Genomic DNA, 14567 nt, shown 5'->3' with positions numbered 1-14567 from the left:
CATCTCTCCATTTAAATATGCTGCCAATACTGCCTACTGCATCCTGGGAATGCCTGGTTTTTCAGACATTTCCTGGGGTGGGCATTAAATGAGGCGTTAGGGCTGAATTTTGCATCTGGGGCGGTAGTGGATTGTTGCACGACAATTGACGTCATGATCTCAGTGAAACTAGAGGGCGGGGCAGTAAGTTTTTGCGCCGCCGCAAACCATGAGCCGAATTTGCTGCCGGTTAAAGCTGGATGTCCGGCATTATGTCTAGAAACACCATTTACCGCCACTCTGGGGCGCAAACCGAGGCGCAACTGAGCCGAAAATTGAGCCCATAGTGTCTTAGAACAGGAGGATTTCTGATTTAAAACCTTGCTTAGATATTATGGGGTTGAAATTTGGTACCGCTATTTTTGAGGTGGTGTCACCGCATGAGAGAAATGTTTACGCCTCGTTTCAGGCGTGATCCCCAAACACGAAATTCAGTATTGACGCTTAATGAATTAATAGCAGCGTAAAATCATGGCGTTGCACACTTATGTGGATGCGCTACGCTGCGCTAAGTGGGCCGTTAAGTGTGGGCTCAACATCTGGGAGTTAGGCAGCATTTGGAGCTGTGCCACAAACATACGGGATTTAACTGAGACGTTGATTGGGTGCCTCAACACCTCATGGGTATATTTGCTTCCTATGGTGAGCATGGCAGACCTTGCAGCAGTGGCTCGTCAGCGTGCCCACCGGTTCACGGTTGCCGCACTGGATGCCTTCTTGATGCCATGGAGCGGCGTCGGCAGGTGCTGAGGACAGCGGCTGGGAGGAGACCCCAACCCCAAATTTATCGAAGGCTATGGAAGGAAATAGCTGAGCAAATATCTGCAAGTGACACCGTCCCAAGAACAGCAATGCAATGTAGAAAAATGTGGAACAACCTGATGCGGATGGTGAGGGTGAGTATCTTTAATTTCAAATTTCAACAAGCTATGCTCTGACCTCTGCACTCTCTGCTCAATGTAATGTTTCGTAATCCATGCTCTAAGTGGGTGAGGCCACAGTGAAGGTTCCCATTTGCAGCCTCACCCACTGCAAGTTCTTGCATGCGCTGTTAACCTTGCTACTCGGTTCTGCAGACTCACTCCTCATGTTGTTGACTCCTCAGTCTTCATTTGCATCTCGAAGACAGTAGCCTCCCCATTACTGTTAGGTCCTGGCACCCTAATCCCACCATTGCCACAGCAAGTCCACACAGCGAATGGTACTTACATTGAATTGTGAAGACTGACATAGAGTAAAATGTACTAGAGTATATAAGGCACTTGGGACACACTGATAGAAGGCCTCTAACTCTGACATTCTTTTTAATGTTACAGTTGAAGCTTGCACACATCCAATGGGAACAAATGCGGACTGGTGGAGCGGAGCCAGACCTCCAAGTGCTCAGTCCGTTGGAGGAACGGATAGCTGCCCTGATGTTTGTCCAAGTTGATGCGAAGGCAATGGGTGCGGCCGAACCCCCCTCGGGACAGTGACGATATGTTGAGTTCCATTGCAGCGACCTGCAGGACACTTGGCCCTCACACTATCAACATTCAGCTATTTCCATGAGACTGGCATTCACGAATGCCTTTCTCGCTCCTGACCTCCTCCCCTGCCGATAACTGCTATTCTGTGTTTGTGCTTTCAGATGACCAGCCAGATCCACCTGGGCCTTCTCGGGCACCTTCCATGATGCAGATGCTGCCGATGACCCAGAGGATGAGGAGGAGCAGGAGGACAACACCTCCTTCGACCTCACGCAGGAGGCTGCGCCGTCGGAGAGCGGGGCCAACAGCGCTGCTGACCAAGGGGTGTTGGGGGAGGCGGAGGTGGGTGATGCTCCAGGAGTCAGTGACCTACAGCAATGCCACGGGGGAGGGGAAGCCCGGGGGCCAGTTCCCCGGAGGGCGAGTGTGTGCCTGAGTGATGCTCAGCAGCACTCTGACAATGAGCCTGACCTGGAGGTTGTCGCAAAACAATTCCTGCAGTTGCACAGCGATCTGTTGGGTGCAATAGCAAGGGTGCCCCAGAGTCACGATGCAGCAGCTGTGAGGATGGAGGAGTCCCCCTCAACTGTTGCTCATGCCTCTCAGCAGCCCACCGAGCCCATCCTTGGTAGATACCAAAGGATGCTGGATGCAAACAGTGACCATGGGGTCTCAGACATGGTGGCATGAGCTATGGCTGATATTGCAATGGCCATTGAGCACCAGGCTAATGCTATTGAAGACCTCCAAAATCAAATATCATCAGTGCATGGTATCCTGAGTCAGCTCTCTGGTGTACTGCAGTTGCAGACACTCTTGATGCAGAGGCAAATAGATTCAATGGATGCACTGACGGCTGCCATCCGATCTGAGGCCCATCAGTTTATCGGTGACCTAACCTTGCCGACCTAGGGCAGGAATCTGATCTCACCCAGATTTCTGCAGATGATGATGCTTTGCCTCAGGGGAGTATTAGTCTGTTGGGCCAATTGGAACGTGATGTCGTTCCTTAGGCCAATATAATTCCGCTTTCGCAGCTGCCGCTCTCTGCACCCCATCCACAACAGAGTGATTCCACCCATGCTGAGGTTATGCAGTTCGCAGCCGGGTCTTCCAGGGCCCGAGCTGGTCCTGCTAGGCCATCATGTGTGGCTGTGGATCCAAGTCAGCAACCGACTACCAGCCTTGCTGAAGGCCCTGAGACCCCATTGAGGAGGAGCAGTAGGCATGAGAAGGGGGAGAAGGGAAGACAAAGTAAAGACCTGTGGGAAGGTGGCCACATAAGCTCACTTTGTGAAGATAATGAGCTTTTAAAACTAGTTGCACTTGTATTACTCACCAAACACTTGCTTGATAGTCAACAGAGATGGCTAGGATGTTGCAATGTGATCTCGTAAATTGCTGCGCTTGGATGAATGATGAAAAATGTTTTGGTACTCGCCAGAGATGGCTACCTTGTTGCAAAATGAACTAATGTCAATAGGTGCCGTTGGATGTCTGAGAATGTTAAAAGGGGTTTTGTGGGTATGTTGATGTGTTAGAGGCGAAGTTGTTGTCTTGCGCTTGTTTTCAGCACACATGATTTATGTTTGGAATAAATCGAATTTGGATTGTTCACATGATGATGCAGTGATTATTAAAGACGGAGGGCTGCAGGGTGTGTAGCGATGTGTTGAGTTGATGCCCACATATATAGGCAGGCCATTCGGTACGTCAAGAATCATTCATTTGAATTGATGAGCGATGAGTCTCTGACAAGCAGCCCTTCCAGCCACAGCAGTGTCATGCTGCCTCCTCCTTCGTCGTCCTCATCATCGTCGTCCTCCTCCCGAGGTGGATCATCCATCCCTGGTGGTAATGGCTGGCTCCTCATAATGGCCAGCTTGTGCAGTATGCAGCAGACGACGGTTATCACAGGTACTCTACCAGGTGAGTACTGCAATGCCCCTCCAGAGCGGTCAAGGCAGCGAAAACGCTGCTTCAGAACCCTGATAGTTTGCTCGATAATACCCGGGTTGCGGTATGGCTGGTGGGATTGCGGAGGGCTGTCATCAGCCAGGGAGCCACAGGATATCCTTTGTCGCTCAGCAGCTAGCCACGGCCTTCATGCGGTGGCTTGAAGAGTCATGGCACAGCGGTCTCTCGCAGGATGAAGGCATCGTGGCAGCTGCCAGGATATCGGGCATTGACAGCGAGGATCATCTGCCTGTGATCGTAGGCCAGCTGAATGTTGAGGGAGTGGAATCCCTTGCGATTCCGAAAGATCTCTCTAGTGTGGGGCAGGGCCCTCAATGCAACATGCATACAATCAATGGCTCCTTGAACCCTGGGGAAGCCCGCTATCCTGGCAAAGCCACAGGTGCGTTCATCCTGGTCTTCCCTAGACATGCTGAACTTGATGTGATCCATTCATTTGCCGTAGAGAGCGTTGGTGACCTGGCAAATGCAGCAATGTACTGCAGACTGCGAGATGTTGCATATATCGCCTACAGGAGACTGGAAAGTGCCGGTAGCATAGAAGTTCAGGACTACTGTAACTTTCACTGCCACTGATAGCGAGGTCCTACTGCCAAGGTCAGCTGCCAGGTATGTCTGCAGAAGTTTGCAAAGCTCTGTCACCACCTCCTTGCGGAACCTCAGCCTTTGTGAGCACTGCTCTTTGGACATCTCAAGATAAGAGTAATGCACATGGTAAAATCTGTATGGTCTCCTGGCCCAGCGTCTGGGGTGTCTCCTCTGGGGAGGGTTCACATTTGCCCTAAACTGTCTTTGCAGCCGGCACCTTTCAAGTCGGTGCCACAGGACGACGTGGTGTGCGATCACTGCCCCCATCACTTGACAGAGGTCGCAGTGAAATGGAGATTTCAAATATTCCGGATATGGAAGTCAATATATCCCAAATACCAGTAGTCAATCTGAAGAGTCAACAGCAGTAAAACAGCAACATCCTACTGTCTGTGTGAGCATCAAACGCAGCACTGACCAAGATTTCTAAGCCCTGGCTGCAACTCCCTTTAAATAAGTTGGAGAGCAGCGGCCGGAGGAGGAGCAGCGGCGGCATATAAAGGCCCAGCGGCAGCCCAGGATAGGCGGTAGTCAGGGAGGAGCAGTCGGAGGAGCAACTAGCTGCAGCGGGGTCAAAAGTAAGAAAGAAGTAAAAAGTAATCGAAGTGTGAATTCACAGCCAAGAGGGTAAGTGATTGGCTGGTTGAGTGGTGAGTAGTTTTCTTTTTCTTTATCTTTTTTCTTTTTCTTAGCTGTAAGAAACCTTGTCATTGTTGCCAAATTAAGTAATTTAAGGGTTAAGTCATGTCAGAAGAGCCCAGACCCATGTCATGCTCCTCCTGTGCTATGTGGGAAATCAGAGACGCTTCCAGTGTCCCTGACTACTATGTATGCAGAAAGTGTATCCAGCAGCAGCTCCTGACAGACCGCATTGCGGCACTGCAGATGCGCATGGATTCACTCTGGAGCATCCGCAATGCTGAGGATGTCGTGAATAGAACATTTAGTGAGTTGGTCGCACCGCAGCTAAAGGTTACACAGGCAGATAGGGAATGGGTGACCATCAGGAAGAGCAGTGGAAGGAAGGTAGTGCAGGGGTCCCCTGCGGTCATCTCCCTCCAAAACAGATATACCACCTCGGGTACTGTTGAGGGAGATGGCACATCAGGGGAGGTTCAGCAGCAGCCAAGTTCATGGCACCATGGGTGGCTCTGCTGCGCAGGAGGGCAGCAAAAAGAGTGGGAGAGCTATAGTGATAGGGGATTCTATTGTAAGGGGAATAGATAGGCATTTCTGCGGCCGGAAATGAGACTCCAATATGGTATGTTGCCTCCCTGGTGCAAAGGTCAAGGATGTCTCAGAGCGGCTGCAGGGCATTCTGGAGCGGGAGGGTGAACAGCCAGCTGTCGTGGTGCATATAGGTACCAATGATATAGGTAAAAAGCGGGATAACGAATACAAGCTGAATTTAGGAGCAAGGAGTTAAATTTAAAAGTAGGACCGCAAAAGTAGTAAACTCAGGATTGCTACCAGTGCCACGTGCGAGTCAGAGTAGAAATAACAGGATAGTTAAGATGAATATGTGGCTTGAGGAATGGTGCAAGAGGGAGGGATTCAAATTCCTGGGACATTGGAACCGGCTCTGGGGGAGATGGGACCAGTACAAACCGTACAGTCTGCACCTGGGCAGGACTGGAACCAATGTCCCAGGGGAAGTGTTTGCTAGTGCTGTTGGGGAGGATTTAAACTAATAGGGCAGGGGGATGGGAATCTATGCAAAGGAGAGGGAAGCAAAATGGGGTCAGAAGGAAAAGGTATAAAGGAGAAAAGTAGAAGTGGAGGGCAGAAAAATCAAAGGCAAAAATCAAAAATGGCCAGATTACAAAATAATGCTAAAAGGATAAAGAGTGTTAAAAAAATAAACCTGAAGGCTCTGTGTCTCAATGCGAGGAGCATTCGTAATAAGGTGGATGAATTAACTGCGCAGATAGCTGTTAACAGATATGTTGTAATTGGGATTACGGAGACATGGCTCCAGGGTGACCAAGGCTGGGAACTCAACATCCAGGGGTATTCAACATTTAGGAAGGATAGACAGAAAGGAAAAGGAGGTGAGGTAGCGTTGCTGGTTAAAGAGGCGATTAATGCAATAGTAAGGAAGGTCATTAGCGTGGATGAGGTGGAATCTGTATGGGTAGAGCTGTGGAACACCAAAGGGCAGAAAACGCTAGTGGGAGTTGTGTACAGACCACTAAACAGTGGTAGTGAGTTTGGGGATGGCATCAAACAGGAAATTAGGGATGCGTGCAATAAAGGTACATCAGTTATCATGGGTGACTTTAATCGACATATAGATTGGGCTAAACAAACTGATCGCAATACGGTGGAGGAGGATTTCCTGGAGTATATAAGGGATAGTTTTCTAGACCAATATGTCGAGGAACCAACTAGAGAGCTGGCCATCCTAGACTGGGTGTTATGTAATGAGAGAGGATTAATTAGCAATCTTGTTGTGCGAGGCCCCTTGGGGAAGAGTGACCATAATATGGTAGAATTCTTCATTAACATGGAGGGTGACACAGTTAATTCAGAGTCTAGAGTCCTGAACTTAAAGAAAGGTAACTTCGACGGTATTGAGAGGTGAATTGGCTAGGATAGAATGGCGAATGATACTTAAAGGGTTGACGGTGGATAGGCAATGGCAGACATTTAAAGATCACATGGATGAACTTCAGCAATTGTACATCCCTGTCTGGCGTAAAAATAGAACGGGGAAGGTGGCTCAACCGTGGCTTACAAGGGAAATTAGAGATAGTGTTAAATCCAAGGAAGAGGCATATAAAGTGGCCCAAAAAAGCAGCAAACCTGAGGACTGCGAGAAATTTAGAATTCAGCAGAGGAGGACAAAGGGTTTAATTAGGAGGGGGAAAATAGGATATGAGAGTAAACTTGCAGGGAACATAAAAACTGACTGCAAAAGCTTCTACAGATACATGAAGAGAAAAAGATTAGTGAAGATAAATGTGGGTCCCTTACTGTCAGAATCAGGTGAATTTATAATGGGGAACAAAGAAATGGCAGACCAATTGAACAAATATTTTGGTTCTGTCTTCACTAAGGAAGACACAAATAACCTTCCGGAACTGCTAGGGGACTAAGGGTCTAGCGAGAAGGAGGAACGAAAGGAAATCCTTATTAGTTAGCAAATTGTGTTAGGAAAATTGATGAGATTGAAGGCCGATAAATCCCCAAGGCCTGACAGTCTGCATCCCAGAGTACTTAAGGAAGTGGCCCTAGAAATAGTGATGCATTGGTGGTCATTTTCCAACATTCTATTCACTCTGGATCAGTCCCTATGGACTGGAGGGTAGCTAATGTAACCCCACTTTTTAAAAAAGGAGGGAGAGAGAAAACAGGGAATTATAGACCGGTCAGCCTGATCTCGGTGGTGAGGAAAATGTTGGAATCAATTTTTAAAGATGTAATAGCAGCGCATTTGGAAAGCAGTGACAGGATCAGTCCAAGTCAACATGGATTGATAAAAGGGAAATCATGCTTGACAAATCTTCTAGAATTTTTTGAGGATGTAACTAGTAGAGTGGACAAGAGGGAGCCAGTGGATGTGGTGTATTTAGACTTTCAAAAGGCTTTTGACAAGGTCCCACACAAGAGATTAGTGTGCAAAATTAAAGCACATGGTATTGGGGGTAATGTACTGATGTGGATAGAGAACTGGTTGGCAGACAGGAAGCAAAGAGTAGGAATAAACGGGTCCTTTTCAGAATGGCAGGCAGTGACTAGTGGGGTAATGCAAGGTTCAGTGCTGGGACCCCAGTTATTTACAATATACATGAATGATTTAGACAAAGAAATTGAATGTAATATCTCAAAGTTTGCAGATGACACTAAACTGGGTGGCAGTGTGAGCTGTGAGGAGGATGCTAAGAGGCTGCAGGGTGATTTGGACAGGTCAGGTGAGTGGGCAAATACAGGCAGATGCGGTATAATGTAGATAAATGTGAGGTTATCCACTTTGGTGGTAAAAACAGGAAGGCAGGTTATTATCTGAATGGTGACAGATTAGTAAAAGGGGAGATGCAACGAGACCTGGGTGTCATGGTACATCAGTCATTGAAAGTTACCATACAGGTGCAGCAGGCGGTGAAGAAAGCAAATAGCATGTTGGCCTTCATAGCGACAGGATTTGAGTATAGGAGCAGGGAGGTCTTATTACAGTTGTACAGGACCTTGGTGAGGCCACACCTTGAATATTGTGTACAGTTTTGGTCTCCTAATCTGAGGAAGGACATTCTTGCTATTGAGGGAGTGCAGCGAAGGTTTGCCAGACTGATTCCTGGGATGACAGGACTGACATATGAAGAAAGACTGGATTGATTAGGCTTGCATTCAATGGAATTTAGAAGAATGAGAGGGGATCTCATAGAAACATATAAAATTCTGACAGGATTAGACAGGTTAGATGCAGGAAGAACGTTCTCGATGTTGGGGAAGTCCAGAACCAGGGGACATAGTCTTAGGATAAGGGGTAGGCCATTTAGGACCGAGATGAGGAGAAACTTCTTCACTCAGAGAGTTATGAGCATATGAAACTCTCTACCACAGAAAGTTGTTGAGACCAGTTCGTTATATATATTTAAAAGGGAGCTAGATGTGGCCCATATGGCTAAAGGGATCAAGGGGTACGGAGAGAAAGCAGGAATGGAATACCGAAGTTGCAAAAATGATCAGCCATGATCTTATTGAATGGTGGTGCAGGCTCGAAGGGCCAAATGGCCGACTCCTGCATCTATTTTCCATGTTTCTATAACGCCCTGGATAGTTTCTCCGCCTTGTGCAGTCCAACTTTTTCAGGTGTGTTCGACGCCAGCCGTTAAGACGGCAAAAGTGAATGTGACGAGAAGGGCGCCAAGGAGACATTTCACGTGTACTGACGTCATGATTTCCATGGCATTAACCAGTGGGACGTAACGTTTTATTGCCCTTAAAAAATGACCACTGAATTTCGAGTCAGGCGTGAACAGCACCCAGCACCACCCCCAACTGCCTAACTCCCAGTTAACACCTAACACCGCCGTTATCAGCAGGCATTAGCAACTGAATTTCAACCCCTATGATTGTAATTGTGGTTTAAAATACTGCTTCAGATTGTGTGTTGGGGAGGAGGAAATTAGAATTTGCCATTGGTGAGCTGAGTAAACAGATTTGTGTGTCAACAGCTGTACGCATTGTCACCAAACCATAAGGGTAGATATTAGTACTTCTGCCACAGAAACCTCAGAACATTCCACAGCACACCACTTCGGTACAACACTGAGAAAGTGTCCCCTCCCTCACACTTAGTGCATATTCTCTTTCACAAGCAATCTCGCATGATTTATAGCATCACAGTGTTCACCTTTCATTGCCTGGTCTTGTAACAATGGGCAGACTTTTGTTTTGGTTGTCACAAAATTGTTTAAAATGTCACGCTAACAGGAATACAGGTACAGGAATACAGGTTATTAATCAGGAATAATGGCAGGGAGGAATTCAACAAAGTAGTTCTCACATTCTCATGTTACACGTGAAACCCCTGTGAGAAGCTTTGATTTAAGTGGTAGGTAAACATACTTTACATAGCTTTTTTAAAACTGACACCTCATAATGCAGTATGTAAACTGGGTTGGTGGCACACAATTTGAGGTCTACCTGTACCAGTGACATTCATTTTCTCTCTTTGTCTCACCTTGTATTTGTCTCTCTTGCACTCCTTCCTCTCGAGAATGAAAATCATTTTTCCAATGTAACAAGCTTCCACCTCTCCCTTTCAGTCTATTTTTTCTCTTCTCTTTGTGTTTCCTTTTCAGTTGCTGATTTTTCCCTCGTAAAGGGAAACATCTTCAATGTAAAAAGCAAAAAATTCACATTCTTTGTTCCCCTGTCACTGTTTAGGTGGTCTTTAACAACGGGCAGACTTTTATCATACTTTTCGCTCTTTCATTTTCTATAATTTCATATGATTCTCTTTTTTCACTTTGTTTTACTGTTTCACTTTTGACTCACTACTTTCTTTCCCTATTTAAAAAAAAAATCTCTATCTCCTTTTCTCGTAATGTTGCACTATTTCCTTTTGGAAACTGTAAACATAGAAACATAGAAAATAGGTGCAGGAGTGGGCCATTCGGCCCTTCGAGCCTGCATCGCCATTCAATAAGATCATGGCTGATCATTCCATCAGTACCCCTTTCATGCTTTCTCTCCATACCCCTTGATCCCCTTAACCGTAAGAGCCATATCTAACTCCCTCTTGAATATATCCAGTGAACTGGCATCAATAACTCTTTGCGGCAAGTAATTCTACAGGTTAACAACTCTGAGTGAAGAAGTTTCTCCACATCTCAGTCCTAAATGGCCTGCCCCTTATCCTAAGACTATGTCCCCTGGTTCTGGACTTCCCCAACATCGGAAACATTCTTCTCGTATCTAACTGTCCAGTCCCATCAGAATCTTATATGTTTCTATGAGATCCCCTCTCATCCTTCTAAACTCCAGTGAATAAAGGTCCAGTTGATCCAGTCTCTCTTCATATGACAGCCCAGCCATCCCTGGAATCAGTCTGGTGAACCTTCGCTGCACTCCCTCAATAGCAAGAACATCCTTCCTCAGACTAGCAGACCAAAACTGAACACAATATTCCAGGTGAGGCCTCACTAAGGCCCTGTACAACTGCATTAAGATCTCCCTGCTTCTATATTCAAGTCCCCTAGCTATGAAAGCCAACATACCATTTGCCTTCTTTACCGCCTGTTGTACCTGCGTGCCCACTTTCAGTGACTGATGAACCATGACACCCAGGTCTCGTTGCACCTCATCTTTTCCTAGTCTGCCACTATACAGATAATATTCTGCCTTCGTGTTTTTGCCCCCAAAATGGATAACCTCATATTTATCCACATTATACTGCATCTGCCATGCATTTGCTCATTCATAGAAACATAGAAATATAGAAACTAGGTGCAGGAGTAGGCCATTCGGCCCTTCTAGCCTGCACCGCCATTCAATGAGTTCATGGCTGAACATGCAACTTCAGTACCCCATTCCTGCTTTCTCACCATACCCCTTGATTCCCCTAGTAGTAAGGACTTCATCTAACTCCTTTTTGAATATATTTAGTGAATTGGCCTCAACAACTTTCTGTGGTAGAGAATTCCACAGGTTCACCACTCTTTGGGTGAAGAAATTCCTCCTCATCTCGGTCCTAAATGGCTTCCCCCTTATCCTTAGACTGTGTCCCCTGGTTCTGGACTTCCCCAACATTGGGAACATTCTTCCTGCATCTAACCTGTCTAACCCCGTCAGAATTTTAAACGTTTCTATGAGGTCCCCTCATTCTTCTGAACTCCAGTGAATACAAGCCCAGTTGATCCAGTCTTTCTTGATATGTCAGTCCCGCCATCCCGGGAATCAGTCTGGTGAACCTTCGCTGCACTCCCTCAATAGCAAGAATGTCCTTCCTCAGGTTAGGAGACCAAAACTGTACACAATACTCCAGGTGTGGCCTCACTAAGGCCCTGTACAATTGTAGCAACACCTCCCTGCCCCTGTACTCAAATCCCCTCGCTATGAAGGCCAACATGCCATTTGCTTTCTTAACCGCCTGCTGTACCTGCATGCCAACCTTCAATGACTGATGTACCATGACACCCAGGTCTCTTTGCACCTCCCCTTTTCCTAATCTGTCACCATTCAGATAATAGTCTGTCTTTCTGTTTTTACCACCAAAGTGGATAACCTCACATTTATCCACATTATACTTCATCTGCCCACTCACCTAACCTATCCAAGTCGCTCTGCAGCCTCATAGCATCCTCCTCGCAGCTCACACTGCCACCCAACTTAGTGTCATCCGCAAATTTGGAGATACTACATTTAATCCCCTCATCTAAATCATTAATGTACAGTGTAAACAGCTGGGGCCCCAGCACAGAACCTTGCGGTACCCCACTAGTCACTGCCTGCCATTCTGAAAAGTCCCCATTTACTCCTACTCTTTGCTTCCTGTCTGACAACCAGTTCTCAATCCATGTCAGCACACTACCCCCAATCCCACGTGCTTTAACTTTGCACATTAATCTATTGTGTGGGACCTTGTCGAAAGCCTTCTGAAAGTCCAAATATACCACATCAACTGGTTCTCCCTTGTCCACTCTACTGGAAACATCCTCAAAAAATTCCAGAAGATTTGTCAAGCATGATTTCCCTTTCACAAATCCATGCTGATTTAGTCCGATCCTATCACTGCTTTCCAAATGCGCTGCTATTTCATCCTTCATGATTGATTCCAACATTTTCCCTACGACTGAAGTCAAGCTAACCGGTCTATAATTACCCGTTTTCTCTCTCCCTCCTTTTTTAAAAAGTGGTGTTACCTTAGCTACCCTCCAGTCCATGGGGACAGATCCAGAGTCGATAGACTGTTGGAAAATGATCACCAATGCATCCACTACTTCTAGGGCCACTTTCTTGAGCACTCTGGGATGCAGACTATCAGGCCCCGGGGATTCATCGGCCTTCATTCTGATCAATTTCCCTAACACAATTTCCTGCCTAATAAGGATATCCTTCAGTTCCTCCTTCTCACTAGACCCACTGTCCCCTAGTACCTTCGGAAGGTTATTTGTATCTTCCTTCCTGAAGACAGAACCGAAGTATCGGTTCAATTGGTCTGCCATTTCTTTTTTCTCCATTATAATTTCACCTGAATCCGACTGCAAGGAACCTACGTTTGTCTTTACTACTCTTTTTCTCTTCACATATTTATAGAAGCTTTTGCAGTCAGTTTTTATATTCCCTGCAAGCTTCCCCTCGTACTCTATTTTCCCCCTCTTAATTAACCCTTAGTCCTCCTCTGTTGAATTCTAAATTTCTCCCAGTCCTCAGGTTTGTTGCTTTTTCTAGCCAATTTATATGCCTCTTCCTTGGTTTTAACACTATCCTTAATTTCCTTTGTTAGCCATGGTTGAGCCACCTTCCCAGTTTTATTTTTACTCCAGACAGGGATGTACATTTGCTGAAGTTCATCCATGTGATCTTTAAATGTTTGCCATTGCTTATCCACCGTCAACCCTTTGAGTGTCGTTTGCCAGTCTATTCTAACCAATTCACGCCTCATACTGTCGAAGTTACCTTTCCTTATGTTCAGGACCCTAGTTTCGGAATTAACTTTGTCACTCCATCTTAATAAGGAATTCTACCATATTATGGTCACTTTTCCCCAAGGGGCCTCGCACAACAAGATTGCTAATTAGTCCCTTCTCATTACACATCACCCAGTCTAGGATGGTCAGCTCCCTGGTTGGTTCCTCGACATATTGGTCTAGAAAACCATCCCTAATACTCCAGGAAATCCTCCTTCACCGCATTGCTACCAGTTAGGTTAGCCCAATCAATGTGTAGATTAAAGTCGCCCATGATAACTGCTGTATCTTTATTGCACACATCCCTTATTTCTTGTTTGATGCTGTCCCCAACCTCTCTACAACTATTTGGTGGTCTATACACAGCACCCACTAGCATTTTCTGCCCTTTGGAATTCCGCAGCTCCACCCATACCTATTCCACATCATCCAGGCTAATGTCCTTCCTTACAATTGCATTGATTTCATCTTTAACAAGCAATGCCACCCGCCTCCTTTTCCTTTCTGTCTATCCTTCCTAAATGCTGAATACCCTTGGATGTTGAGTTCCCAGACTTGGTCCCCCTGGAGCCATGTCTCCGTGATGCCAATCACATCGTATCCGTTAACTGCTATCTGCGCAGTTCATTCATCCACCTTATTCCGAATACTCCTCACATTGAGGCACAGAGCCTTCAGGGTTGTCTTATTAACACCGTTTGGCCCTTTAGAATTTTGCTGTAATGTGGCCCTTTTTGTTTTTTGCCTTGGGTTTCTCTGCCCTCCACTTTTACTATTCTCCTTTCTATATTTTGTTTCTGACTCCATTTTATTTCGCTCTGTCTCCCTGCATAAGTTCCCATCCCCCTGCCATATTAGTTTAACTCCTCCCCAACAGCACTAGCAAAGACTCCCCCTAGGACATTGGTTCCGATCCTGCCCAGGTGCAGACCGTCTGGTTTGTACTCATCCCACCTCCCCCAGAACCGGTTCCAATGTCCCAGGAATTTGAATCCCTCCCTTCTGCACCACTCCTCAAGCCACGTATTCATCTGAGCTATCCTGCGATTCCTACTCTGACTAGTACGTGGCATTGGTAGCAATCCTGAGATTACTACTTTTGAGGTCCTACTTTTTAATTTAGCTCCTAGCTCCCTAAATTCGCCTCGTAGGACCTCATCCAGTTTTTTACCTATATCGTTGGTACCTATATGCACCACGACAACTGGCTGTCCAGTATGCCCCGCTCCGAAACATCTTTGACCCTTGCACCAGGGAGGCAACATACCATCCTGGAGTCTCGGTTGACGCCGCAGAAATGCCTATCTATTCCCCTTACAATTGAATCCCCTATCACTATCGCTCTCCCACTCTTTTT

The sequence above is a fragment of the Pristiophorus japonicus genome, chromosome 1 (genome assembly GCF_044704955.1).
Source record: "Pristiophorus japonicus isolate sPriJap1 chromosome 1, sPriJap1.hap1, whole genome shotgun sequence".
Lineage (NCBI taxonomy): Eukaryota > Metazoa > Chordata > Chondrichthyes > Pristiophoridae > Pristiophorus > Pristiophorus japonicus.
The sequence above is the reverse complement of the archived record's forward strand: the minus strand, read 5'-3'. Positions refer to the sequence as shown.